The sequence below is a fragment of the Aythya ferina genome (genome assembly GCF_964211825.1).
Source record: "Aythya ferina genome assembly, chromosome: 3".
Classification (NCBI taxonomy): Eukaryota; Metazoa; Chordata; class Aves; order Anseriformes; family Anatidae; genus Aythya; species Aythya ferina.
Genome location: NC_140298.1, coordinates 35,550,860 through 35,578,276, shown reverse-complemented (window position 1 = coordinate 35,578,276; position 27,417 = coordinate 35,550,860). Strand labels below are relative to the sequence as shown.

The 27,417-nt window shown below is 37.1% G+C and overlaps 1 long non-coding RNA gene across 2 annotated transcripts in view; it reads right to left on the bottom strand.

Annotated features, from left to right (window-relative positions):
* Positions 1-3,008: 3,008 nt before the first annotated feature.
* The window catches only part of LOC311433307, a 57,483-nt gene continuing 33,074 nt past the window's right edge, over positions 3,009-27,417 (bottom strand). For both annotated transcript variants that reach the window (XR_014690664.1, XR_014690665.1), the window contains exon 3: positions 3,009-3,133. This is a non-coding gene — a long non-coding RNA (uncharacterized lncRNA). The remainder of the gene's footprint in view (positions 3,134-27,417) is intronic.

Below are 27,417 nucleotides of genomic sequence, written 5' to 3'. Positions count from 1 at the left end.
CTGTTTATAGTCTGGCATATGGATGCTGGATTTAACAGTTCACTCTGTCACAAATTTGCTTGTTCATCAATGGTCAGATCATTCAGCTTTTCTGTGTACAGTAGAACAAAGTCCAATAAAAGTTCTATATGTTTGGAATGCTGGTGGAGACAAAAATCTGAAGTACCATGAGATACAAAGGAATAGCTAGGATGTATTTCTTTCAAATAAACTAAAAAAAATAAAAATAAAAAAATAAAAACAATTAATAATAATAATAATAATAAAATTAAAAATATATATATATGAACAGTTCTAGTTCTTCCTCTTCTGCTGGTAGCAGCAGAAAAGTTAAAAGTGACTAAATACACTACTAACATCTCTCTTCAGTCTTTGGGGGCATTCCCTTCTCTTCATAGCCAATGTGTATATGAAGATTCAGACCTTTTAAAACTATGGCATGAAAAAGAGTCATTTCTATGCTTGTGCAGTGGTTTAAGAGAGAATACTGGACTCCAGGGCTGTCAGTCCTCAATGTCCAAGTTCCCTCCTTTATTTCACTTTCTCTCAGACTTTCCTTCTTGGTACTGAGTTTGGTGTCTTTCTCAGCTTGGTGCATCATATTTTAGGCTGGGCTTTCCCAGACCAAAAAGCTTGTGGAAAGAAAATAAATTGAGCTGTCTGCCCAGCCTCTCACGAAGTCTACTGTATCCATGCAGTCTTTCTCTGTAAGAGCAATAATGCCTGCAAGACCCCAGAATTACAGGATATTTAAGGGCTGCCTGTTCAGCTGTTCACTAGGGCATTGCCAAAATCCACCTCACTGTCAGAACTGTTATGCCTCTTATGTATCAGGCTTCCAGAAATCACAGAAAAATAGTGAAAATCCTCATATTTTGTCCAAAGCAGAAAAGTAAAGAAAGAGGATTTGCCTGGAAGCATCCAGTTTCATAGTTGTTCCCTTGCAGGCACATTTGGCTCTATCATTCCTCTTATTTAGTTAATCCTTATTTTTCCTGGGGTGAGGACCAATAATGTCTGTCTTGAAAAGAAGGCTATTTCATGAGTCCCTTTCATCTTCAGAGATCAGAAAAAAAAAAATATATATATATATATAGTAAATTTAGCTTCACTGACTTTCCTGATATAATTTAAAGACAGACAGTATTGTATGAAATTCTCTGATCAACTGCCCTCATCACCAGAAAGATTTAATGACATGTCATACCTCATATTTATACTTTAGCCCCTCAAAATCAGTTAACCTTGCTTTCTCCCAAAGACAAAAGTTTTTCTGATAAGCTATAAATGCAGTGATATGCAATATACATTCTTTTTTTTCTCTACAAACAAAAGGAAACATCACAAAAAAAAACTTTTCTTTGCTGGTCAGATAATGAGTTTAAGTCTTTCTTTATCAACCCATATGAGATTTCAGTTCAGATAAGAGAATCTGGGCCTGAAAATGTTCCTAAAGTAAGCCTTGTTTAATTTCCACTGCTGCTTGCTACTACCCATGCTGCACAAATAGTTAAGTATTAAAAATTCTAACTCTGTCATGAGAAGATAAAATGTCATCAGATTATAAGGCTGAGGGCCTGATGTTGTAATGAGCTTTCCCTGTTCCACATCAATATACTAAATAAGTAAATATATTTTTGCAGTTCTTTCTAATCTATTGTCGTGGTTTAACCCGGCCGGCAGCTAAACACCACGCAGCCGTTCACTCCCCCTCCTCCTCCCTCTCTGGGACGGGGGAAAGAAATGGAAAGTGAAGCCCGTGAGTTGAGATAAAGACAGTTTAATAAGACAGGATAATAATAATAATAATAATAATAATAATAATAATAATAATAATAATAATACAATGGTGATAATAGTACTACTACTAATAATATGTACAAACAAGTGATGCACAATGCAATTGCTCACCACCCGCTGACCGATGCCCAGCCTAACCCCGAGCAGTCCAGCCCCCTCCCCCCAGCTAGCCACCCCTATATATTGTTTAGCATGACATCAGATGGTATGGAATACCCCTTTGGCTAGTTTGGGTCACCTGTCCTGAGTCTGTCCCCTCCCAGCTCTTACTGCACCCCCAGCCTGCCTGTTGGCAGGACAGGGCAAAAGGCTGAGATGTCCTTGGCTTGGTATAAGCACTGCTCTGCAACAATTAAAACATCGGGGTGTTATCAGCACTCTTCTCATCCCAAGCCAAAACACAGCATTCCACCAGCTACTAGGAAGAAAATTCTGTTCTAACTGAAACCAGGACATCTATAAATATATATATATATATATAATTAAAAAATGATATTAATTTTCTCTGCACTGGATTAACTTTCAAAACTAAAGCAAAAAAATATGCTTTTGTAGGTTGTCAGCAGAAGTTATAAATAAAACCAAAGACTTTGGAGAGGACTGGCCTCCTTCCTTTCACTACTAAAAGTCTGCTGCTTTTGTCAAATTGTTAAAAATTCACCAGGTCAACACAGTTGTATGTGTTTTCAGGCATTTTAAGTATTTCTTGGACACTGGAATTCCCAAAGACTTCCTAACTGAAACTCCAGTTTAAAACTTAAAAGCAGAAAATAAAAATGATTTAGCAATGTATATACCACTAATCCTATTTGTATCTCTTTTAGGCACATAAATAATCCAGATGAATAAATGAGATTATGTTTAAAGTTCAATGTGTATTGAAACACTCACTGAATCTGGACCTATGTGAAAATGGATCAGGATCAGCAGGGAAAGGCTAGTTCAGCTTCTGCAGCCTCCAGGTAGAACTCTGTAACAACAGAAGTGGTGCACTAACCTTCCTGGAAAGATAAGGAACAATAATCTTAGGAGAAAAATACTCCAAATACATTTCTGAAACAAGGCACTTTTATTTCATTCCCCAGAGTGAATTAGATAAATATATTTTTTTAATTAAATACATTTATTCAGTATTTTGAAAATCTATGTATGTAATTAATTAACAAAAGAAAAAAAAAACTCACTTTGATTTTATCTTCATAGACAGTGGATTTCTGAAGCTTGATTGCTGTTGCTGTTTAAGATTTAGTAGAAGTCCTCCTATGACGTTTGTCAGCCTCCTCACTGAAAGGTAATTTTAAAGAGAAAAGTAATAAACCATTCTCTGTGAACACTGTGAATAAAACAAAATCAAATATAAATATGTATATATGAATAGTGTATATTTATTTGAAGAAAAAAATAACATATTTTTGTATAACTGTCATATTAATAATCAAGTGACTTTTGTAATAAAGTCAAGCTCTCAGCTGTCTTTATATTCATAACATCTCTTTGCCACAGTAGACAGAAAGTAAAGGACAGGTATTAGTAACCATTTCTTTAAAAGAGAGTATATTGCATTTATTTGACACTTTAACCCACATTTCCATGTGCCATTATCCACCTTATAACCAACCCCATGCCCAATATCTCTTTAATTTAGCTAGCAAGGTGCTATGGAAATAACACTTTTCTGTGTAGAAAGCCAGAGTAAATGACATGCACTTGCAAACAACACAAACTTCTCTCCCTTCATCCACATCAGTCATTTCAACAGAGAAGGCAATCAGGTTGTTCAGGCACAATTTGACCCTTATAAATCTCCATGCTGAAGTCTTCTAAATTATCTTCTTGTACTTCCTCCTGTGCCCAGAAACAGCTCTCTCTCTCTCAACAAACAAACAAACAAACAAAAAAACACATTATAAGATTTTCAAATTCACTTAGTGCACTAGAGAACTACCTCTTCTTTCTGTTGTTGTTCACTAGCACATAAGATTTGATGTTCTTATGTTATGTTGAAGTTAATCACTATAATACTACTTTCCTAATATCATTACTCTTTTTATAGAGACAAGCAGAGGTTTTAGCTAGATTTCTTTCTGAAAACAAAAAAAAACAAACAAACCAATGAAGAGTGATTTCTTGTAAGCTTACAAGAAAGTTAGTTCAATACAATTCTATACTAATACTAATAAATACTAATACTAATACTAATACTAATTCTTTACAAGAATTAGTATTAATTCTTTAATTAATTCTTTACAAGAATTAGTTCAATAATTAGTTCACTAATTAGTTCAGCATGGGTCAGTACCATGTAGAAAGACTGATACTTCTCCAGACCATGGATTTTTAAAGTGCTCTGTGAGCTACATTGCAGCTCACACTCTTTATGCCTGGGATGCTCTGTAGGCATGACATTCATTGATGTGTGCCACAGGGTTCATACACATTGTATATAGGAAATTCCATAAGGAAGTATGATAACGGAATGTAGTTTAGACATCAGTGGTTCTTTTTAAGTATTAGCATGCAGGACTGTGGAATCTCCATCTCTTGATGGATTTTAACAGAAAAACCTGCCAGGGATCCATGGATACATTCAAATTGACCTTGAATTAATGTTCAGAATCGGATGACCTATTGTTATCCCCTCCAAATGAATATTGCCTTGTTATCAGAAAGTACACGTGATTGAGGGGAAAAAAAAAAAAAAAAGACATCCGATTTCCAAGAAGTGACCCACTTTCATTTCAGTTAGTAAAACAATGCTCTAACTTAACACTGATAAATGATGTGTTTCAAGTAAAATGTACAGCCTAGACCTTATTTAGCAATTAGAAGTGTTGTTATTTTTCAGAAGACTGAATCAACTCCTTCCCAGACTGAGTCCCAGTTTCTATCACTTGCAGTTTATTTGTCAAATGCAGCTACAGTTGGATACTCTGTTCTTCCTCCTTTTCAGCCCTAAACTGTTGGCTCTTGCAAACAGCTCCTGCCTTTCAGAAAGCCTCAAAGTAATTAATTGCTCAATTGACTTCATTTTAGAGGGGTTGAAGTTATTCTTGTATACTGCTGGTAGAGCTCTTCAGGATGAAAGGAGCTTTGAGAAGACAAGATAACATTATTCTAGAAGCCAAGGAGACAAAGGACCACAGTGTTAACAGACAAAGGAATTAAGTGTCTTCCAAAATCTGATATACTTCATGCCCATCATGCACTGAGACACACACTAAAGGTGCAAAACTAGGCATGCAAGCACTACAGCAAAAGGTGTTAGCTTATCATTTTCTGGATGCTACAAAACTTTTGTTAGGTCTCAGAACAAGATGTTTTATTTATGTACTGAACTTCACCATGGACAAGTCAATATGTATCAGTGGTATCAGGGGTGAGGTTTTGTAACAGTGAAATGTACTTCTGAATCTCTTTGGGTTTTAGTACTCATTGACTTGGACAGGTAATCAATTGCTACATCTCCGAAGGCCCATAGATATTGACTTTGGTCTCCAAAAGACTTTATAAAGAGTCATTTGGGGGATACATTCACTTCAAAGTGAACTGTGAACCATTAAATCTCTTTAGTAAAATGCTGGAACAAATACTAGATGTAAATGCTCCTTTTGCATTTTTAAATAGAACAGAAATGTTTGTGGCCCAAGACAAGGTTCCTAGAAGGATCCCAGGTCATTCTTTTTCTCTGGCAGATTCTTTTAATCGTTATAGATTTTATTTCCCCTACAGACAAACTGCATTAGCTGTACAATACTCACACTGCTTCCCCCACAAGACAATAATATAGGTACCTCCTTAGCTTGAGGCATGGATCAGCTATGGAGATTCTGGAGAAAAGAGGAAAAGAAATGATATGGTAACAAATTACTTTGATATTTATCTCTTGGTTTCTTACCTACACATTTGATAAAAGACCTGAGGATGAGAGAAGATGGGAAAAATCTCATTTTAAATAGTAGCCTCTGTTGCATGTTACCTACTTTGCATCTTCACAGATGAGATTTTTCTTCCCTCTCCTGAAAAATGAATGATCCTTGCAGAATCTACAGGATTAGTAAATGTCGATGACTCAATTTGCTTGGCAGTAGCCAGTACAGTGGTATTACTGCCATTTTGTTAGTTCACTCCTATGAACTATCAGAGTCTGATACTACCTAAATAACAAACCAGTAGCAAATACACTAGGTAGCAAATACACACACACATTCAAAAATGTAGTAGCAAGTGTTTACAAAGAAGAATGTAGTAATGCTGCAATATAGACTATGCTAGACTTTTTGTTACTCATAAACAGTTTTTAGGACATGCCATATGAACAAGGCTAGGCTTTATAGCAACTGCAACACATGAATGCTATGCAATTATTTTAGCTTAATTGTATTCTCTGTATGTCTTTTTGCATGCAATACATTTACTACGACACATTTATAATGCTCAAGATTGTATATCTTGCTAAATGTTTTTTACTTCAGTTAAAAACCATTCTGCTTTGAAAACCTCTAGAGTTCCAGCTTATGCCTGTGAGCCATTACCATCCATGTGGCCTTAGCCCTCCCACCACCCAACATTGCCCTTCAGTTGCAGCTCTGTGCCGAAATCTTGCAACAAGCCAGTACTTGTGAGGTTCAGGTGCCTCTGCACTATGAGCCAGGCAGGGGTGAGAAAGCCAGGTGTGTGCCGATGCCACATTGTCAGGCAGCTGATAGTGCAGCCCTGGTTCACCAGCCACTTCTTGATTCTCCCTAGCCCCCCTGGCTTCTCTGAGCCCAGTTCCAGGCACTATATTTACCCATCCTATCCTTTCCAGGCACAAGTGCTGCTGGCTCTCTCTGCCCCTTGAAACAACACAAGTTGTCTTCAGAATATGCAAAAGTCTTCTTTGTCCCAAAGGTGGTACTAATGCCACAGATAGGTGTCAATTTGGTAGGAGGGACATGGGAAGGTATATTAGAGGTAATGGGTACCGAGAGCACCGAGACCTTCATGCATGGCATAGTATAAAAATGTTATCTTACTATTAGATATGTAACTACTTTCTCATCCTGAAGTTATACTGGCTTCAAACAGGCCATTAGGAAGAGAATTCCCTGTTTTACAGAAGAGACAGCTTGTCTGTGTCACTGGGAGGCTAAAAAATGTAGGTAGATAAACAAATAAAAAGGACAGATAAGCAGGCAGGCACACATACAAATTGAAAGACAGGCTGGCCTACCCCTCTATCAGCCTGAATACTTAGAGCCCACATTAGAACATAATTCCACAGATATTCATCAAAATATATTTCCAAAGTCAATAAACACAGATTGTTCTGACTTTGTCAGCATGTGTCCCTAGAAGTACCAGACCAGCAGCCATTTCTGCCTGCAATCTCCATCTGAGGCTGGATCTCAGTCTCTTGATCCCTTAGTTCACTGGTAGGGTCCATTGCTGCAGCCTGTGAAGGATGCACACAATGCTTCCCTTTTCACGTCTGAGGAAAATGAAAACAAAACCTCCCAAAACGGAGCCTTCTGAACCTCAGTTCCCTGTGAAGAAAAACTGCCTCCTCAATGTGTCTCCTTTCCTCCACTGAACCTTTGTTCCCAAGCTGCTCTCATTGTCATGGCCTTGGGAAGTGAGATGTTTTCTAAAGGGATCTGGAGAATACCAAGTATCAGACCAGCGATCTTGAACTGCATGAAGTCCAGAAGGGAAAAAGTGTTGTTGTTTGCTTTTTTTTTTTTCTTGGTTGGTTGGTTTTGGGGTGGGGGGGTTGGGGGAGTGCAGGCTGCAGCGCTTAGAGCCCCTTTTAAACCATGGATAAAATTTGTAATGCTGCATTGAGGATAAACAGTGAAAATAACCTGAGTTTAAATACTACACTACGCCCCAAAAAATGCATCTAAGGAAATATGCACTGAATAATAGATGTACTCTGACCAACAAGTATAGGAAGTGTTTAAACATATCATCACTATTATCATCATCTTATTCGTCTCTCTGGTGTTTTTATCTGATAGTAAAAGATTTTATTTTATTAGTGCCTCTCTAATCCTACTTCACAGGTATTTCTAATCTTGAATGCCAGGCTAATCTTTGATTAGACATTCTGAACATTAATTTCCCTGTGTACCAAGGGTAATTTTTGATATCAGTGCCTGAAATAATTTCTTGTTGTTCCTGCCTCTGCATCTTGTTTTGTGCCCCTGTCATCTCAGTGTGCTGTTTATCCATTCTTTCCCTTCCAAGTCCAGAGCACCTTCCCTTTTCTCCAGTTGCCCCCTTAACTTTCTTCATAATTCTCAGATGCCTAAGATTTTCTAAATATTTTGCCATACAGATCTCTGGCAGTTCAGGTTTGTGATCTCTCCCCTGAAGCTGGAGAACTGAAGCAATTCGAATCATGGCTGAGGGAAGGAGAGCACACAGTTCAGTTCCCCTCACTGCATCTGCAAGAACCAAAATGATTTGCTGCCACACAGTGATGGGAAAACCCAACCTGGATACAAGAACAGCAGCAGCCAGAGAAATGTTTCAACGTACCTTTATTCAGATAACATCAAAGCCTTAGTGCTGCCCCATATTTCTACTTCCTTCTACGCCCTCAGAGCTCCTCACTTACGTGTGCCTGTCTGTTCATTAACATCTAATTAAGGCATACATCTGCTGCAACTTTACATCAGTACTGTATTCCCACATTAAATCTGCCTGGAGCTTTCTGTCTTCTCTTCATATTTGTTTCTGGTGCACTAACAGCAAAAGAAACTTTTTTATGCTGATTGACAAACAGAGGGAAAACAAATGCTGAGTTTTGAGAAGGATGAAAGAGCAGAATGCGCTTCTCTGTCTAAACCAATCTCTCCTCAGGGATGTGCCCCAGAGAGGCAGGGAGATTTCTTTCGATTAATGGAGCAATGTATAGAAAAGAATAACAGAACAGTAGACACCACAGCCAGGGCAGAAACACAGTAAAAGCAGAGATTTTATTTAAACTCATTATTTACCATGGGAAGCAGTTGCACTATATCATTTTACATCACTTATTCACCTCTTTATTTTTAGCCCATTTCTACATGACGAAAAGCTAACCCAATGCCACAGATTAATGGTCAAATCTGAGGTGATTTCTCAACTGCTCTTACCTCTTCATCTTCTCTTTGATCCACTAAACATATTACATTTCCTTACTTTTTTTTTTTTCCTAGAAAATAATATTTTCCCATTATTCTTTTCTGAATCCTTTCAAATCCTTCATCTTTTTGTTGTTGTTGTTATTATTATTATTAATTTAAAGAATGACCATTAGAACTCAAAACAAACTCAGAACAAGTGTAGCTGTCAGTTAAACAAATGAAATAACTAAAAGGAATCATGTGAGTCCACTTTCACACCATGAAAACAGCATAAGTATTCCCTTATTCATATATGACTTTTCCCTGCTAATTCTTCAGAAGTTGTATTGAGCCTAAGCTACATCAGATTGTGTACTCATGTTCAGTTGCTTCACTGCTCTGGTGCTCTTCAGTGACTGATTTCATGGAGGAAAACAATTCTGTAAGGTTGACTCACTTTCTGTGTGCCTGCAAGTACAACCTTGCAAGGTAACCACAGATATATATTTGCGTCGAAGTACATGCTTATTTACTTCAGTAAGTGATAACAGCAGCAGCATCTGCCCAGAAATTGATCCAGGGGACTGTGATGACTTGATCTGTTATAGTTACTCTCACTCGGTCACTACCCTGCTTCTTTGGGCACTGTTGGTTTTCTGTAGAAGCAATCTTCTCTTCAGAACACAGTGCCAGGATACACTATATTACAGAGACACCTTCAATGAATGCATCTGAGATCTCAGAAATGACACTGTTTGACAGGGTCTATCTTGTACGAAAGCATGCTGACGGCATTAATTATACTGCCACTCCTTTCTATTTTCCCATTTGTTTCCCATCAGTGCTTGTCCATGATTTTGCCATGAGCAGTTGCTTTATAGTTTCCTAGGCATATTTGCTGAACCTTTTAATTAATTAAAATTATAATGTATAAGTTTATATGCTGACATGTTCTTATTTTTCCAAGATAAAAAAAAAAAAAAGTAAATTAAACAAGTAAATATCTGAGTTCTTTGTCCATCCTTTTATTTTTTTAAAAAAGTACTCAACTGTTGTTCTTCAACACCTCATATGGTTAACATTATAATAGGAAGAATGCTACTGTTACTTTAATCTCTAATATATAAATATATCAGTCTGCTTCTTTTAGCGTAGCATATATTTATAAGAATATATTGAATACTACATTTTTTGTGCATCTTAATTGGATGTTTTTCAGACTGTACAGGTTTTTAAGATCTGTACAGGAATAGAATATCTATTTTAGCAGAAATAAATAAGGCAATTATACTTGAAAGATTTCTGGAAGTTTAGAACAAGAGATCAGAACTATACATAGATCAGAAAGAAAGGGTTCATAAATGTGCTTGTGAATTCTCAAGTCTTATTTTACTCTTTCTTGTTCATGTACATGTGTTTCCCATTTTCCTGATGGTGTCATTTTCTTCCCACAGATGAGTAGAGGTAGCAGAACAACATTTGAATTCTATCAAAATGTACTTAATACTAACAATATTGTTTTTATTGGTGAATTTTTATTGGTAAGGGGGTGTCGAGAGGCAGGAGACCTTTTCTCCATTAACACCAGTGACAGGACCCGCGGGAACGGGGTTAAGCTGAGGCAGGGGAAATTTAGGCTTGACATCAGGAGGGGGTTCTTCACAGAGAGGGTGGTTGCACACTGGAACAGGCTCCCCAGGGAGTGGTCACTGCACCGAGCCTGTCTGAATTTAAGAAGAGATTGGACTGTGCACTTAGGCACATGGTCTGAACTTTTGGGTAGACCTGTGCGGTGTCAAGAGTTGGACTTGATGATCCTTAAGGGTCCCTTCCAACTCAGGATATTCTATGATTCTATGATTCTATGAATCATAATTCATGAGAAAGCAGAAGCTGTTTATAGAACTTATAACCTGGAGAAGCCAAAAATATTTTTATTGCCAAGACTGTGTTTGGATTAAAAATTGTTCCAAATAAAAAAAGTTTCACTACTGCCTAAAATCCCAGTTTATTCTGGTCCATATTCTTTAACACAGAGTATGCAAGGGTAAGAGATTTTTTTTTTTTTTAATCCCCTTTTATCTGTGCTTTTGCAGTGTTGATGAACTGAGAAAAAGGGTACAGTATGAAAATGAAAAAGTAGTGCGTTTTCTCAGGGAAAAAATGTGGAAAACAATAAGAGAATAGAATTAAACTTTTCTTTGAAAACTTTCCATGAACCATATTTCTCTCTTTTTGATTGACTCTAGTTGTGTCATCCAGAGCAGGAGTAGAAACAATCACCATGTGACACAATAAGACACAGTTTGAATGGCAAATCACTGGGGTGAAACACTCAAATCAATATTAGCTACATGAGTGAAATGGGTTGGAACAAACTATTCATCAAACAATTTCAAATAATAAACTAATTAATGCAAATTATGATGTGTTCATGGAGTACTAAATTCAAAAAGAGCAACTTTCATTGTCAAATGAATTGTTCTCGCGTAATAATTCATAGCTGCAGAAGACAGAGAAAAGAGTTGAATGCTAATGTGTAGGAATGAGGAGAACACTAGTACAGAAAAAGAGCTAATTTGTAGATGTCAGAAAGTCTACTGCCTCCCTAAAAAGAAAAAAAAAAAATTAAAAAAAAAAAAAAAAAAAAAAAAAAAAAAAAAACAGACTATGTACTGCTGAGCATCTTGAAAAGCCAGACATAACCTAGGTTTAAGCTCATGCATTAGGTTTTGTAAGATTAATATTTCAGACTGTAGGGTCTCTGAAAAAGTATCTTAAAATGAACACACAGCACGCAAAAGAAACACGAAATGATAGCAGTTGTTAATAATACATGGTTATAGAACTATTTCTTTCATTCTGATAAATTTAGTATAACCTCAATAAAGTTAAACACTTATTAGAATAACCACACAAAACAAATACCACAGATCACTATACAGTAAGTTTAAATACAATCTGTGATCTTCAATTTTATGCATTTGTCTATATGACTGGATCCTTGCACCTGCTTTCCAGACACTGTGGCCCCAAACAACCTGTGTCTTTTTTCAATAATGCAGAACTGTCAGAAGAGTTTTGAGTCATTTATGCATTAAACATCTTCTCAGTGTGTGCTATTTCATTGTGGCAGAGCACAACACATACATAAATGCATACACACAAAGACCTGAATGCACAGCTCATTTTTTTCTGGATCAGATTGATTAGTTTTGGAGAGAGGGACTTAGAGAAAAGGAATTGTGATGTCGATTGTCATTGACTTCCAAGACAAATGAGGAATTGACCAGCAAAATCCTGCCCGACCAAAATAACAGCACTTAAATACAGTCCAAGCACTAGGCAAACGATTAGCTATGCTGAAGTATCAGAACTGCTTTTAGATAACATTAATTTCAGGTAGGTGAGTTTAGCTAGTTTACTGTTTCATGACCAGGAAGACTGAATCTTTTTCTTTTTCATTTTCAGCTCTTAGTTATAACTAGTTATAACTAGTTATATCCCCAGTGGGCATTATAGGATGCCCCACTGTTTACTACAAGCTGAAATTTTGGTATTCAAAAATAGCTGATTTTGTTCTGCATTCATGATCAAACCTATTTTAACAAGGTAATAATTATATGCAAGCTCTTCAGCTGTCAAATGTATGTTAAATGGAGAAACATTTATTAAATGTGAACATTAATGCCAGGAGAACCAGTTACAGCGACATTTCTTAAAAAAGAAGAGAAGAAGCTGTTCAACACCTGCATACTCTGTTTTGTACCAAGCTGCTCCAATTAGCACATTTTGAGATATGATTAGAGCACTAGAGGAAGCTTTCCAAATGCCATTAATTATGGATGTGATCTTAAATTACTCACTTTGAATAATTTTTTCTTGCTATGCCCCTTTTATCTTCCACTAACTTTTTGTTGCATCCTAGAACAGATCCAATTAAACCCCAAATGGAAGTTTGTTACGCTAAAGAAAAGATAAACTTTTTTTTTTTTTTTTAAGATGCTTGTTCTATAAAGGGAGAAGGAGAGATATTTTTCTCATCTTAAATATTCATCATTCTCTACCTCAGCCTCTACTGGTATTGGAAGAGTGACATTCATGCAGACATTAAGCACAAAAATTTCCATCTTCTGCTAAAACTTATTACAGAATATAATAAAATATTTGCATATACATTCATTGTTATTCCCTTTAAGGATTACTAAGGAGATGATCCAAGTTATCCAAGGTTCTGGTATACCACAGACATTACCATATATCCAATAACTTGTGCTCAACTGATGAACCTTTTCCAGACTTACATGCAGCCTGACCTGGAAGAAGTCTGTGCCAAGAAAGGAGGAAGGAAGGAGACAGAGAGCACAGGAGGGCAGCAGTCATAATGTGAAAAACAGAAAAGAGAGCCAAATACAATCCAAGGTGAGAAGCAGACCAGGAAGGAAGGAAGGGAAGAAAGAATAAAGGAAAGAAGAAGGAAGAAGAAAAAATGAAGGAAGGAAGGAGATGGGGGACCTTTTTTTTAAGGCAACAAAAGTGTTTGTTTTCAGGTTGCTGGTGGCACAGGGTGCTGTGATGTCCAGCACCAAGAACTAGCGCTGCAATCCATCACAGTTCTGAGGCTGCTGCTCCCTGCATGGCTAGTCATCTAAGAAAGGTCATCTGGCCACCAGCTTTTTCTAGCCTTACAAAGACACCGTCTGGAACCCTGGACACCTGGCTCAGGTATCCAGCTCACATACACATGTCCTAAATACCTCACCAATGAAAAACACTGAGAGCATAGTAAGTACATTTCTTTCCCTCCTTCTTCTTCCTTTTATGTTTTCCTTTCCACATAGTAATCATCTGATTTACTAGTGCCCTTCACAGACACAGTGGTTTTGCAGAGAGAGAAAGAAAGAGAATTCATATTGTCTGCTTAAAAATAAATCTCTCATCTACTGAGATGTAATACACAGAGACATTAAAGAAGGCTCCTGTGTATGTCCTCTGGACTAGGCAGAACACTTAAAGAGCCTAAGTGCTTGCAGTAACTGAACAGATTTTGTCTTTTTTTTTTTTTTTTCTTTTTTTTTTTCTAGATCTAAGTTCCTTCTTTACAGCTTCATCTGGGACCTGTTAGAAGCTATGAGTACATACTTGTCTTGTTAAAGACTGCTGAAAAAATCCAGTGAACAGGAATGACAATTCCCTTAAAAGGTGTTTAAAGCATATGTGGAAAAGAGAGGGACAGCTATGCTCCAGACTGGAGTGCTATCACTTTACGTAATAACCACACCCTTCTTACTATAAAACATAACTGAAGTTGGTCTCAGGATAGGAAACTTCCAAAGAAGTCATAACTAGAAATGATCAGTCTGAAGCCTCTCCACCTGCTGAGTCAGTGATATTTGGTTGATGATATGTGCGAGCTGTCCTCTTCCTGATGAGATCTGAGGGAATTTCTTTTCAATTTGGAGTCTTTAAAGCACATTAGAAAGAGTATTTCTGACATCTTCAATGAATACCTCATATAACTATTATCCACAATCTACTAAAGCACTTCTGCTGTTTAATGTTTTACCTTGTCTTATTCTTTAACTTACTCTTGTCTTGTAAATAACTATTGTGATCTTGGCGCGAGGTACTGTATCCCCAGACCTTACCAAGAATTCAGTCAAGCTTGAGTGTGCTCGGGATCAGGCTCAAAACATGCACAGATCTCCTTCCTTATCATCTCTAAATCAAATGAGTTTGTCATCGTCTTTCACTGGGCCATCTTAGTAACAGGTCCACACCAAACAATTAGAAACACCATAGAACTGCAAGTGAAAACATAAAGCATAATTTTCCATTCATGGATATGGGAGAGAGATCACCATTAGGTGAATAAAGTACATGTAAAGTGGTGTGGTTTTTGTTGTTGTTGTTGTTGTTTTTGTTTGTTTGTTTGTTTGTTTATTTCTGCCCTTTGAAACCTTGTAATCTTATCCTTTTTATTTCTCCATGTTCATACCTTGTTCTTCATTATCACTTGGGGTTCTAAACTACCATAACAAGGAGATAAGCATTTTCCATGATTTAGTCCTTCCTTGTCATCAGGGGCATAGCATTATACACCAACAACTTTGTGTGGCAAGCAAGATGCTTTCTGCCATCTAGAACCTCCTAAAAGTTACCATCAAGTTGGCAGAGATCCAAGAAAAAGATAACATTTCTAATCAGTCCATCAGAGAAAGGAAAACCTGGTGGCAAAAGCAGATGCTTACAGACTTGAATGCTATCTTTAGTGCTTTGTACATATAGTTTGGCTTATACCTTGAAGTTTTCACAGAATCACAGAATCACAGAATTTCTAGGTTGGAAGAGACCTCAAGATCATCGAGTCCAACCTCTGACCTAACGCTAGCAGTCCCCACTAAACCATATCCCTAAGCTCTACATCTAAACGTCTTTTAAAGACTTCCAGGGATGGTGACTCCACCACTTCCCTGGGCAGCCTGTTCCAATGTCTAACCACCCTTTCTGTAAAGAAGTTCTTCCTAACATCCAGCCTAAAACTCCCCTGGTGCAACTTAAGCCTGTTCCCCCTCGTCCTGTCACCAGGCACGTGGGAGAATAGACCAACCCCCACCTCACTACAGCCTCCTTTAAGGTAGCTGTAGAGAGCGATAAGGTCACCCCTGAGCCTCCTCTTCTCCATGCTGAACAAGCCCAGCTCCCTCAGCCGCTCCTCGTAGGACTTGTACTTCAGGCCCCTCACCAGCTTCGTCGCCCTTCTCTGGACCCTTTTTGAAAGAAAGACGTTATTGATTTTGTAAATTTATGTTGCCTTGGCAATATTGCCAGTTGCCTGCAAAAGCATACTAGGAAAAAAAAAAAAAAACCAAAAAAAAAAAACCACACAACTGTAATGGAACCTGAACCTTCTGTGTTATCTTCTCTGCCTACAGTCATAATTGCAAAAATACAGAACTCTAGAGTATAAAACTCCAAAGATATAATGCCAATATAACTCAGAGTAACTTCATTGACTTTCTCAGTAAAATTAAGATCAACAGAAGAATCACAATCAAAATCACTGCAAGGGATATCTCAGATATGAGCTCTGAGTTTTGGTATCATAACATTGCTTTCCATCATTAATATTTTTATAAAACATTGCCTTTAGTGTCATAGAGACATCCCAGCAGAGGATTCAGTTTCAAATGCTCTCAACAATTGCCAAGAACTGTATTTCACACATGAAATTTAACACGTCTTTTATATTCGTTAAATTCAGTTGTAAACACAGATCTACCCGATAACTTATTAGAACTATATCTAGTGCTATCTAAGACGTATCCTATATGAAAAAGACATAATGTGTCCAAAATTGAAGTTGTCCATGTCATAAATGTTGTTCTCTAATTGCCCAATGTGAAGCATAACCAGATGGGCTAAGGTACCAATATATCAGATAGACTGAAGAGCACCTTGACAGCTACTCCTAAAAGCCTAAAGTGGGGCATCTTAGAGAGTAAGAATCCATGTCCATTCAGTCTTATATGGATGAAGGATAATTTTAACTTGGGTGTTGCACAAGCATCTTATTCTAGAATTAAATATATTGGAGAAATTCTTAAAATAAATAAATTAATTAATTAACCCTGCCTTCACCCATTTTCAGATGCATTAAGAGATGTTCATTATGCTTTTATTTCCATTAGGAGAGAGAGTGAGTGGGAAGGAAAGGAAGATGAATACCAGACAGTGCTGCAAAAACAGATATACTGATGCAAAAATGGTGGATCTGGCAAATCTTTATTTAATCAGCACTGAGGCTTGCTGTAACCACAGATCTCCCATGGTACAGGTATATTTCTAGTCATATAAAAGTTTCTTGAGTTGCTTAGGACAGTTTATCTGCCCCACCCTGGAAAAAGGGGAGGGGAGAGGAGGAGACAGGAGGCAAGGGAAGGGGAGGGAAGTTTATTTCATTCTCCTTCTCCTTCTTCTCCCCTCAAAAATTCCAAGAAAATTCAATGTGTCCAAAATGGGGACAATAAATAAAGAAATAAAAGATAAGATCAATAAGATAAGATGATAAAATAAAACACAATAGAAAATTACACAATACAGTAACTATCCTTACATTGCAGGCCAGGCAAATCCCTTGCTAATCCGTCATGCTGGAATAAACTTCCAAGAAAGTACTGGTGGGATGGTTTAGGAGACTCCAGATGAGGTCCTTCACTCAGTCAGGCCAAACAGGGAACAACCAGAACCCGAGTGCAGCTTCAGGTTGTGTTCCCAGCAGAAAATCTTCTGGTAGCATATCTGAGCTCATCTCCTGGGGCCACCAGCAGAGAGGCTACAGAAAAAGCCCTGTGCCTGATTGTTGCAAATTCCAAATTACTGAATGAGGAACATGCTACAATCAGTACTCTAGGTTTTTTTCCCTATTACCTCAGTTTGCATCTTCCATTGCCCTCTACATGTTTCTAAGATGCCCTCAAAGCGGTGTGTAAAATTCCTAGTTGTTTGTCACTGCTTTTAAATGGCTGACATGTAAGGTAAATGCCGGGTGCTGCATCTGAGACAGAGCAACGCCAGACATATGTACAGACTGGGAGCCAAGTGGCTGGAGAGCAGCTCTGTGGAGAGAGACCTGGGTGTGCTGGTCTACAGCAGGCTCAGAATGAGTTGCAGTGTGCCCTGGCAGCCAAGAGGGCATTCTGCATTTTGGGATGCATCAAGCACAGCACAGCCAGTTAAAACAGTGACTCTCTCACTGTATTTAGCATTGGTGTGGCCTCACCTTGAATTTTGTGTGCAGTGCTGGGCTCTGCAATATAAAGAAGATGTTAAGGTACTCAAATGTGTCCAGAAGAAGGCAACAAAGCTGGCAGAATGGCTTGAAAGAGTTTTCTGTGAGAAGATGCTTAGGACACTTGATTTGTCTAGTCTGGAGAAAAGAAGGCTGAAAGGTGACCTCAAGACTTTTTACAACTTTATGAGTTGTGGAGAAGTGGAGAGAGGTAGGGATGAGAAGTGGAGAGGTAGGGATGAGTCTCTTCTCCCTGTTAACCAATGACTTATATTGGATGCAGGAATTCAAAGCCAGCCTGCTACTAAAGAGCAAGATCGGTAAACCCTAGGTTAAGGAATTCAAGGCTCATAGATATTCATGGAGACATTTGTTTATGCTTTCACAGTCTTTCCCCATCCAGCCAGACCTGCAGTTATCACCTACACTACATCAAAACTGGTGTTCCAAATCTAGGGAAAGGTACAAATTGGATTTTGCAGTAATTAGACCTATTGTGTCCCATTGGAATTTACTTTCTACAAGTCATTTAGTACAGGAGATGATAGATCTTCACAGGAATAATAGCATCATCCTCATCTTTCTGTTTCATAACGTTTTGCTAATTATATTATAGGTGACATTTTCTTCTCCTCCCTGTGTGGAAGCAGCTCTCAGGCATGGCAGACAGAAGTGCTGTTATGCTAGAAACATTTTTCTAGATGCTTACTTTCATCTCAGTTAAAAATTACCCTTCATACCTTCTGCAAACATTAAAGATCACCTGGTGAGTTTTATGTCTGCTCAGATTCATTCTCGTCTGTGTATACCAGGACGTATTAGAGTCATCATTATTACTACTTCCACTTACAGGAGAGGAAAAAGAGTGTATCTGATTGATCTGGAATAAAGCTAAAGCAGATGTGTACTCCAGCAGCTATAAAACACATTAGCTTTTCTGCCTCTTATTTTAGTGACAAAGGAGTTTTGTAACCTCTTGTAAGAATAATTTGCCAGTCACGCAACTGTCCCCGAGTACCAGCTTGCATAGTAGGTTCTGGGTGAATCAATAGAATTAGTTCTGGGTGCCAAAAATGGGAAGTTAAGACCAAAGTTAAGAAACAACATTGGCAGGAGAAATAGTGAACATTTTTAAAGTCACAAAAGTACATTACTATTAGAAACTCAACCTTTATGCCAAAGGAAGACAAGCTTTACTCAATCGTTCAAAACATCAAAAAACTTGTGTTTTAAAACCTAAAAGCACATATTTGTTTCTTCTTTTATTGTGTCAGTGGATGATACAGCTATTGCTGAAGATGATGAGACTATTTCCACTGATTCCACAGACAGCAGTTCAGGCCCTCATGCAGGTGAAGGCAAAAAAAAAAAAAAAAAAAGCTGTTTCTCATTCATGCTCAAGACTCGTTATTCTGTCCTGAACACATAAAGGGATCTTAAAAGGCATAACTGCAAGTTGTGCTTATTTTTAGCTCTGTCTGCATCAACCAGGATGGTGAAAAAGAATTTATATGGAGGCATGAATCAAGTCTATCATCTTCAATGATTAGTAATTCATTTAAGGGCTGACCAGCACTTTAAAAACTTAGATATTAGGGAATAAAAAATATTTCCCATACAGGTTTGATAGTAGTGTTAAATCTGCAGCTTTAATGAGAGATGGCAATAACCATCAGTTTATTTTCAGTATTGATTGAGACATGGACGCCTGCCAGTGTTCCCAGAGGATTCTGAAGGACAACGAAGTGTGCAAGCAAAACTATGTACAGCATGAAATGCAGACAGAATGAAAGTAGGACCCTAATGTAAAGCACAACTTCTGCCCAGATTTCACCACTGTAAATTTATTTTTCTTGGCAATGTACTCCACTGATAGACCCCATGCTGCTCTAATTAAGTTACAGTGGCAATTGTATCTTTTTATCTGAATGTAAAATTTGAGGCATATTATGAAAACACAGATAACACCACAGCTAGCTGTTGATTTTGTCATTTAACAAAACTTTTGAACTATGCCTTATTTGTTTTTGCTTTAATGCTTGTAATGTTATCTCTATCTCACTGATGGGAAACGGAGGCAAAGATTATGAAACTTAGGTCTGTATAAAAATTCTAGCTCATTTTCTTGGATGTGCTAGAGTCCTATGACAAAAAGTTAAGAGAATCAAAATGAATTCTACAAGATCAATATAGATCAAATATCAGTCGCAGAGTTAAGAGCCAGTGCTCCTTGTTCCGACTACTTTTCCTCTAACTACCAGTAGATCTTGCTGTTCAGAAGGCAAGACTTCTGTAGTCAGCACACTTTGCTTGTTTTGCTCAACTTGTGAACAAAGCATACACCCATGGGAAAAAGGTGAGAATAACTACATCTCCCATGCTTTCTATTTAATATAAAAAATGCCAGAGTTACTTCAATACACCAGTTATAATTGGTAATGGGGAGGTGGAAGCAACATTTTTTTTTCTTCCTTGATTAAGACAATTCATAGCTATTGCAATTATACAGCATGCTGTATTTATTAACCCAGCAGGCATTCTCAAATGTTCATCAGCCACTTGCATGTAATCTGGTCAGACAGTATCTTCAATATAAAAATTGCTTTTGATGGTAAATTTACGATGTCCAGCAGTGATAGCCAATCTGTTGCATTACAAAGCTGCCCTGAGTGACAATATTCCAGAAAAGCTTCCTGTGAACTGAGAGATTTGAGGATTGTGTCATTCAGTTCAACCAGTTTCATTACTGAAAGTGTCATTAGTATTTTTGCTGTCATTCACTTCCAGTTCCACTGCAGTTTCTGTAGGCATCAGCTGAAGAAACTTTAGAAAAGGGTTATTTCTAACCTGACCAGAATCAGGGAAGTACCTGTATTGTGGTGACAACTTTGTCCTATTAAACTTTATATCTGAGTTTCTTTAAAAATAGTAAACTGTCTCCTTATATGACATGTGCATTTATTTGTTCATAGGTTCAAAAGCAAGCTATACTCAACTGTGTGCCCTAAGGTCTCCACACCATTTAAAATATATCTGTTGAAATAAACAATTTCCAAAACTTGCTTGCATAAATCAGAAGAGATTTACTGCCCCAGACTGTGCATCTGCCGTGCACACAGATTGATGCTTCATTAACAGGCTGCCCAGGGAAGTGGTGGAGTCACCATCTCTGGAAGTCTTCAAAAGACGTTTAGATGTAGAGCTTAGGGATATGGTTTAGTGGGGACTGCTAGCGTTAGGTCAGAGGTTGGACTCGATGATCTTGAGGTCTCTTCCAACCTAGAAATTCTGTGATTCTGTGTGATTAACAAAATTAGACTTTCTGCAAAAGTTTGCACTGTTCATTTTTGATTGATTGATTGATTTCTTTTCCTGATAAGAATGTTCTATATCATACCATACCCTGCATCAGGCACAATGTCTGTATAAATGCCTACCATAAAATCATGTGACCATTGGTTCAGCATGGATTTAAGTTAACTTAAGAAAACTGTCCTTATTTTGAAGGTAGCAAATATATCTTAAGACGTAAGTAATTTTCCATATCTCAAAGGTGTTTGCATATGCATAGAAGTTTGTGACACTGACTTTGCTGTCCTCTCACCATAAAGTTTTCTAGTACTGTTCCAGAGCAAGGCAGCACTGTTGATGACAATGATAAGAGTGTGACCTACAAGGAATAATTGAAAAAAATTTGAAAACATGTAGAGTGTGGAATATTCTCGCAAGGCACACTCAGCAGAAGTCAGAATGAAAAATGACCCAAATGCCAACAATGCCAGTGAATTTAGAGCAAAACTCTTGGAATAAACTTCAGATAATAAAATATACGCACAATTTTCATTTTATTATAGCTTTGTACGAGGTAAGAAATTTCAGTCTTGGTGAATTATAAGCCTGAAGGAAAAAGGATAAAAATAGTTGTTTCTGTATGAGACTTAAAAGTCCTCAGATACCACTAGTACACTAAGGAATGTATCTTGTAGGTTTGGGTTCTCTGTCACTTTGCATCGTGCCAGTAGCATAGTATTCAAGCTTCGTAGTTTTCCTGGAAATATGATAAAACAGGGCAGGTCTGACCATAAAACAATGTCATATTTTTTGTTAAAATGAATTTACTGGAGGTTAAGAGAAATAGTCTGTCTGCTGACAGTCTGGAAATCTTAGAAGACCCTTTATGTAAGACAGCCAGGAAATACTGCCCAGAAGTTAGTGTTTGAGTGCACCAGTTGCCTTCAGGGAGCTGCTCCATGGAAAAAACCTTATTGCCCTTTCAGGGGGCTTTTTTTTTTTTTTTTTTTTTTTTTTAATTTTACTGTTCATCTTCTGCAAGGGATTACTTCTAATCTTGATTCTTTTGTATTGAGCCTTCATCAGAATACAGTTATTGATGTTGAAGAGCTGACTGTCTCCAATCCACTCTTTCTAAATGAAAACATTGAACCATCTATGTAGATAATTCAACCTGGTATAGGCTACCCTTAAAATTTATCTGGTTGGCCTTGCTGCTCTACTAACTGCATTTGAAAAATAGGAGAAAAAATCACATAAAGTAAATCAATGCAAAGTTTTAATTCTTGATTTTGTATTAGCCAAGAATGGTTTTAGCTGCTTTTACACTAGTGCTAAGCTGAAATTCCCAAATGAGAGGAACTATCTGTCTGCCTTCCTAGGCAGGGGCCTGTCTTTATTGTAGGCAAGTAGTGTTTCTAATCATTGCCCTCTAATGAGCATATTAACCTGGATTTCTGTTTTCATTGTGATTTCTTTCAGTATTTCAGCCTAGTATTACTAAAGACCATTACTGATTCAATAATAGTTGTGAATTCAGGCTTATTGCAAGGAAATAAACAAAAGGCATCTGTTTATTTAATTTCTTTCTAATCAGTTAAAGAAATGAAACTCTATAATAGATCAGCAAAGGAAAAGCTATTATAAAAAAGATCCAGTGAATTGTCTATAACAATAGTAAATGACAATAAAGTAATGCATTACTTGTTCAACCAACAGCATAAGCATTAACTGTTCAATCAGCCAATACTAACTAGCAACATGAAAAACAAGTTAGAGGAAGGCAAAGCGATGTACCCAACAGCTCCCAGAAAACCCAGGCAGAGCTCCAACTAGATGGTGGATATTTCTGGAGCCCTGCCCAGCATCCTGTGCCACACTCCCTGCCTGAACAGCCAGCCCTGCACATTCAGCAACTGACATCAGTGGCAGGCGTACTCAGGAGGTCCATCTGTGGTGAGGCTAATTCAGCTATCTATAGTTTTTCCTTTTCAGCACTATGAAGGGTGTGTTTCCAAATCTCTAACTGCAAATCTCTAACTCCAGGCCTACAGCTAGAAGTAGCTTCACCTCCAGTGCCAGAAAGATCTTTTCTCACTGCAGCTGACCTCATTGCTGAAGATGCATTATTTTAGCACACAACCTGACCTAAAAGCCAGTGGCTCAGCATGATGGCATAAAGACCAATGTACATTTTCTAAATTTGCCATTTCCTACATTGTAAAAAATTGTTACTAAACACAAGGATAAGATATTTTTTCACCCCTCCCCACTTCCTTTATCCCTTATGATCCTCCCCTTATTTTTTTTTTACTTTTTAATTTATTTTTTTTTTTAGTTGCTTTACAGGAAAAGCAGAGAAAGAATCTTATTCCAAAGATATTTGTGTTCAGGTAGCTTAACAGTCTCAATGTATTGCCATTGATTTTCAAGGGGTATAAGCAAACATGGTCTCCCCCCTGACCTAATATCTCAAGGAAGAATTGTTTACTAGTTGGCCACAATGTAAAAACGGCTTAAATATTCACATTTTGGTGACAACTGTAAGACTACTTCTGACTTCTTCCTCAACCTTTTTTTCAGCCTCTCTTTCAAAATACTCGTACAAATTCATTGAAAGGGAATATTGCACTTTTTTCCTAAATTTATTGTATTCAAAAAAAAAGTTTTACACAATTGTATTTGCCTTGAGGAAAATATTGAGTAGTATATGAAGATCAAATTTAGCTAATAGCACTATTAAAAAGGAGAGAAAAAAGGTTATTGTCTAACTTTCCTGCAGCAAAATTATTAACATTTGTCATTGAAGTAGAGGGATCTATTTTTTCTTTTTTATTTTTTTCACACAATATGCCTATAATTTTTTGCAGTCAAGTAATTAATCAACTATTGCAAAAGTTTGCGGTGGGAGTCCAGTGATGCAGTCAGCATGGGCTTGATGAAAAGTCCCCTAAAACAATGGAAATTCTTTTGACTTAGTTGTGTTTTGCATCCAGCCATACCATACAGAGTTCCTGACACTCTTGATCTCAATGGCTAAATAAATGTTCTTTATACAAGGCCAACATCCCAGATGATGGAGAAGTAAGCAGTTACCTTCAACACTAAGAAATCCCTCTGCTTCAAGGTACTGGCTCAAGTAAAGTGCTAAAGCTTTCTCTGTTGCTTTAACACCCTTTATTACAGATCCAGACCTTTTTCAGAGTAACTCAGCATCCCCAGTGAGAGGTGCATACTGATAAAGTTTTCCTTACAGTCAAGCAGAAGATAATTTTACGCTGTTTATTCACCAGGATAAAATGGTATATAAGATGCTGAACCTAATTTGTCCAGTTCTGAAATCCTTTGTCTTATGCTTTCAGTTAGGAATATTTGAGTTCTGCTGTGGTTAGCAGATATGAGCAGGTATTTTTGAACCAGCATGAGAATTAATAGCATCTATCCTCCTTCTTCCTATAGTTTTATTTCCGAAAACACTCATAATTACTACTTCTTCTTGAACTATCTACTCAGATTCACTTCCCATAAACCTTGTGCACATGTTGGGGATGGATGTTTTTGAAAGATACCAATATAGGAAATCATATATTTAACATCTTCATTCCACATTTCAGTTAGGAGCTTCAGAGCATGAATGAGGCACAAGAGCTGGGTAAACATGTACCTGCAGCAAAGGGTTCTTTATTTCTGTCTTTCTTTCCTTATCTATACTAAAATTATATTCTCCTGGAAACAGAGCAGACTTTCCAAATAAGCCTCTTGTCATACTCAAGGGAAGCAATTACAGGTAACACAGGCCACCTGGTATGACAGTAATTGGGCTCTAGATCTGTTTTTATCAGGACCCAAAGCTTCACTGTGAATTAGCTCAGAACTTTTAATTAAACCTGTAGTAACAACTTACTTCAATTTATTTATTTTTAATTATTTTATTTGAATGCAGCTGAACAGAGGGCTGAATGGCTCACTGAACTAGTAAAAACTAATACAGCTATTTTCTCTGTATTATCAGTAGAGATCTGAACCACCTTAGCTGTTACCAACAACTATTATCACAAGTATCCCTCTAGCTCTTTAACATCTACAGAGAATTAATTTAGAGGCTCAAACCGGTGAGCAGTTAGCATTTCCTACTGTCACTTTAGACTCCATGTAAGCAAGCAGAACAATCATGGTCTGCATTTACATTAATATTAGCATAAGGGTTCAGCGCATTTTGTTGATTCTTCTCAATGTACTCATTCACCATGCACAGATTTAATTTGCAGAACATTTTCCAGATGTCCAAATTTGATAGGGACTCAGAGTGCAGATCCAAACAGCTCCAAGACCTTCACATAGCATGCTTGGTCCAGGGTAACAAGCTAAATTTGGCCTAACCAGAAACCCTTAAACTTGACATTATGAAAATGCGAGGTCTTCAGCACCATTTCTTTCAATCCACTGAACCAGTCCTATTGTGCCAAGTTTTTCATCAAGGTAGACAGTCATGTTTGGCAATTAGCCACTGGCATTTTACAAAACATTAAAGTCAAGGAGCGGATGTTGTCAAAAAGTTGTGTTCATTTTCATCTATCTATGCATGGCACTTTGAACACAAGTGTATCAACAATAACCTAAACAAGACCCCCATATGCTTACTCCTTCGCAATGAAAAGTTAAACTCAATTCATAACACAAGTTAGGGGATATGAGGGATATTACTAGTATAATATAATATTACTGGTTTGCAACTCTGAGCTTGGGTATATTCTATCACCAGTCTCTTCCATAATGTCTAAATCTCTGTATACACTTGCAAGTGCTAGCAATTCTAATGCCCAGGCTTTTATTCCACAATATCAACAAAGAAAATGGAAACAGGATCCATTGATTCCTACTGAATTAATGAATGCTCTTTCTGATTAATGCTAGTGAAGCCCAAGGTAATTCCAGGGAATTCAACAGGTCAACATTTCACTCCTATTATCCATAGCATTTGACATCCCATCCCAAGAAAGGCAAATATTCTTGGAGAAAACTGCTTCAGATTCATCTGCATAGCTGTACCTGAAATCAAAGGGGAATGCACACATGAAGACAGAATTTTGTTCTCAGTTTGAAGCCAACCCCAACTGTGAGACATTGTACTTACAAATTCTCTATATATTAAATGAAAACATGTACTATCTACCAATGTTAATTGGTGCTTTACATCAAAGCATATCATTTGCTAGTTATGATGTCAGAATCAGAAGACAACTGAATCTGAGAACAGAAGACAACAATCAGAATCAGAACAGACAACTTCAGCGGTAGGCAAGGGGATTCTATTTCTGGATTTGTGCCTCCATATGAGAGTGATTAACTGGAATGCTCTGTGTTAAAATCATTATTCTTCAAAAGCTATTAATAAAGCTCATCTGGTCCATTCCTCTTTCCAAAGTACAATTGTTTCCTGAAGTACCTAACCACATTCCATTTCAATAGGATGGGATTTTATCCCCATAATACTTATATTTAAAATACCAGTAATGTGCTTTGTTCAGGCTTTAAGACTAACAAAATGTTTGCAATTTAATTTTGACTTTTCCTTAATTTATGCTCTTAATCATTCTTGACATTCCTCCTTTAGGATAAGAAATAGCTTGATCTGATTCTCATAATTTCTACACAATGATAATACTGGTTTGTGCCTTTCTTATCCTTAAACTTGAAATCTGCACAATAGAACTACTATAATGTCTAATAAACTTGTTTTTTTCCTTTTCAAATGGAAAAAAAAAAAAAAAAAAAAAAAGAGTAGCAGTCTCTTTCTATTGAAAGGAAAGGATGAAATATACCTACATCTACAACACACTCTGAAAAGCCTAAAACAAAGAAATTCTAATTATATTTAATTGGCAACCAAGGAACAATTAAAATATCTTTTTATATTATGGGGCAAGAAAATGATCTTCAGAAAATTTGTTTTTACTAAAACTATAGTCACAGCTAAAATGTCCTTTATCCTCATAGATACATGTTTTCATTATATATTTTAATGACTGCTTCCATCATGTTAAATTCATATATTTAAAAGTGAAGTTTCTGAAAAGAAAACAAACAAACAAACAAACAAAAACATTAGTGGCTTCTTCAAAGTTCAAGACACAAAGCACAAAGTTAAATTTCACTGATAAACTTGTTTTTACATACCTTTTACCTAGTTATATCTGCAGTTCCCAACTTGGTCTTATACTTTGATGCATTCTTCCTGACAACTAGAACTTGTATTTTATATATATACACACGACTTCAAAAAACAAAAGTACCTTTTTCTGACCTTATCATCAATCTTACATAAATTCTTGCAGAGATTTGCAATATGCTTTCCAAACAGCCAAATACCACCATCTCCGAGAGGCCAGTCCTGGAGACAAGAGGCAAGATTGTCCACAAGTAGAAACCCAAAGTATCATAGGG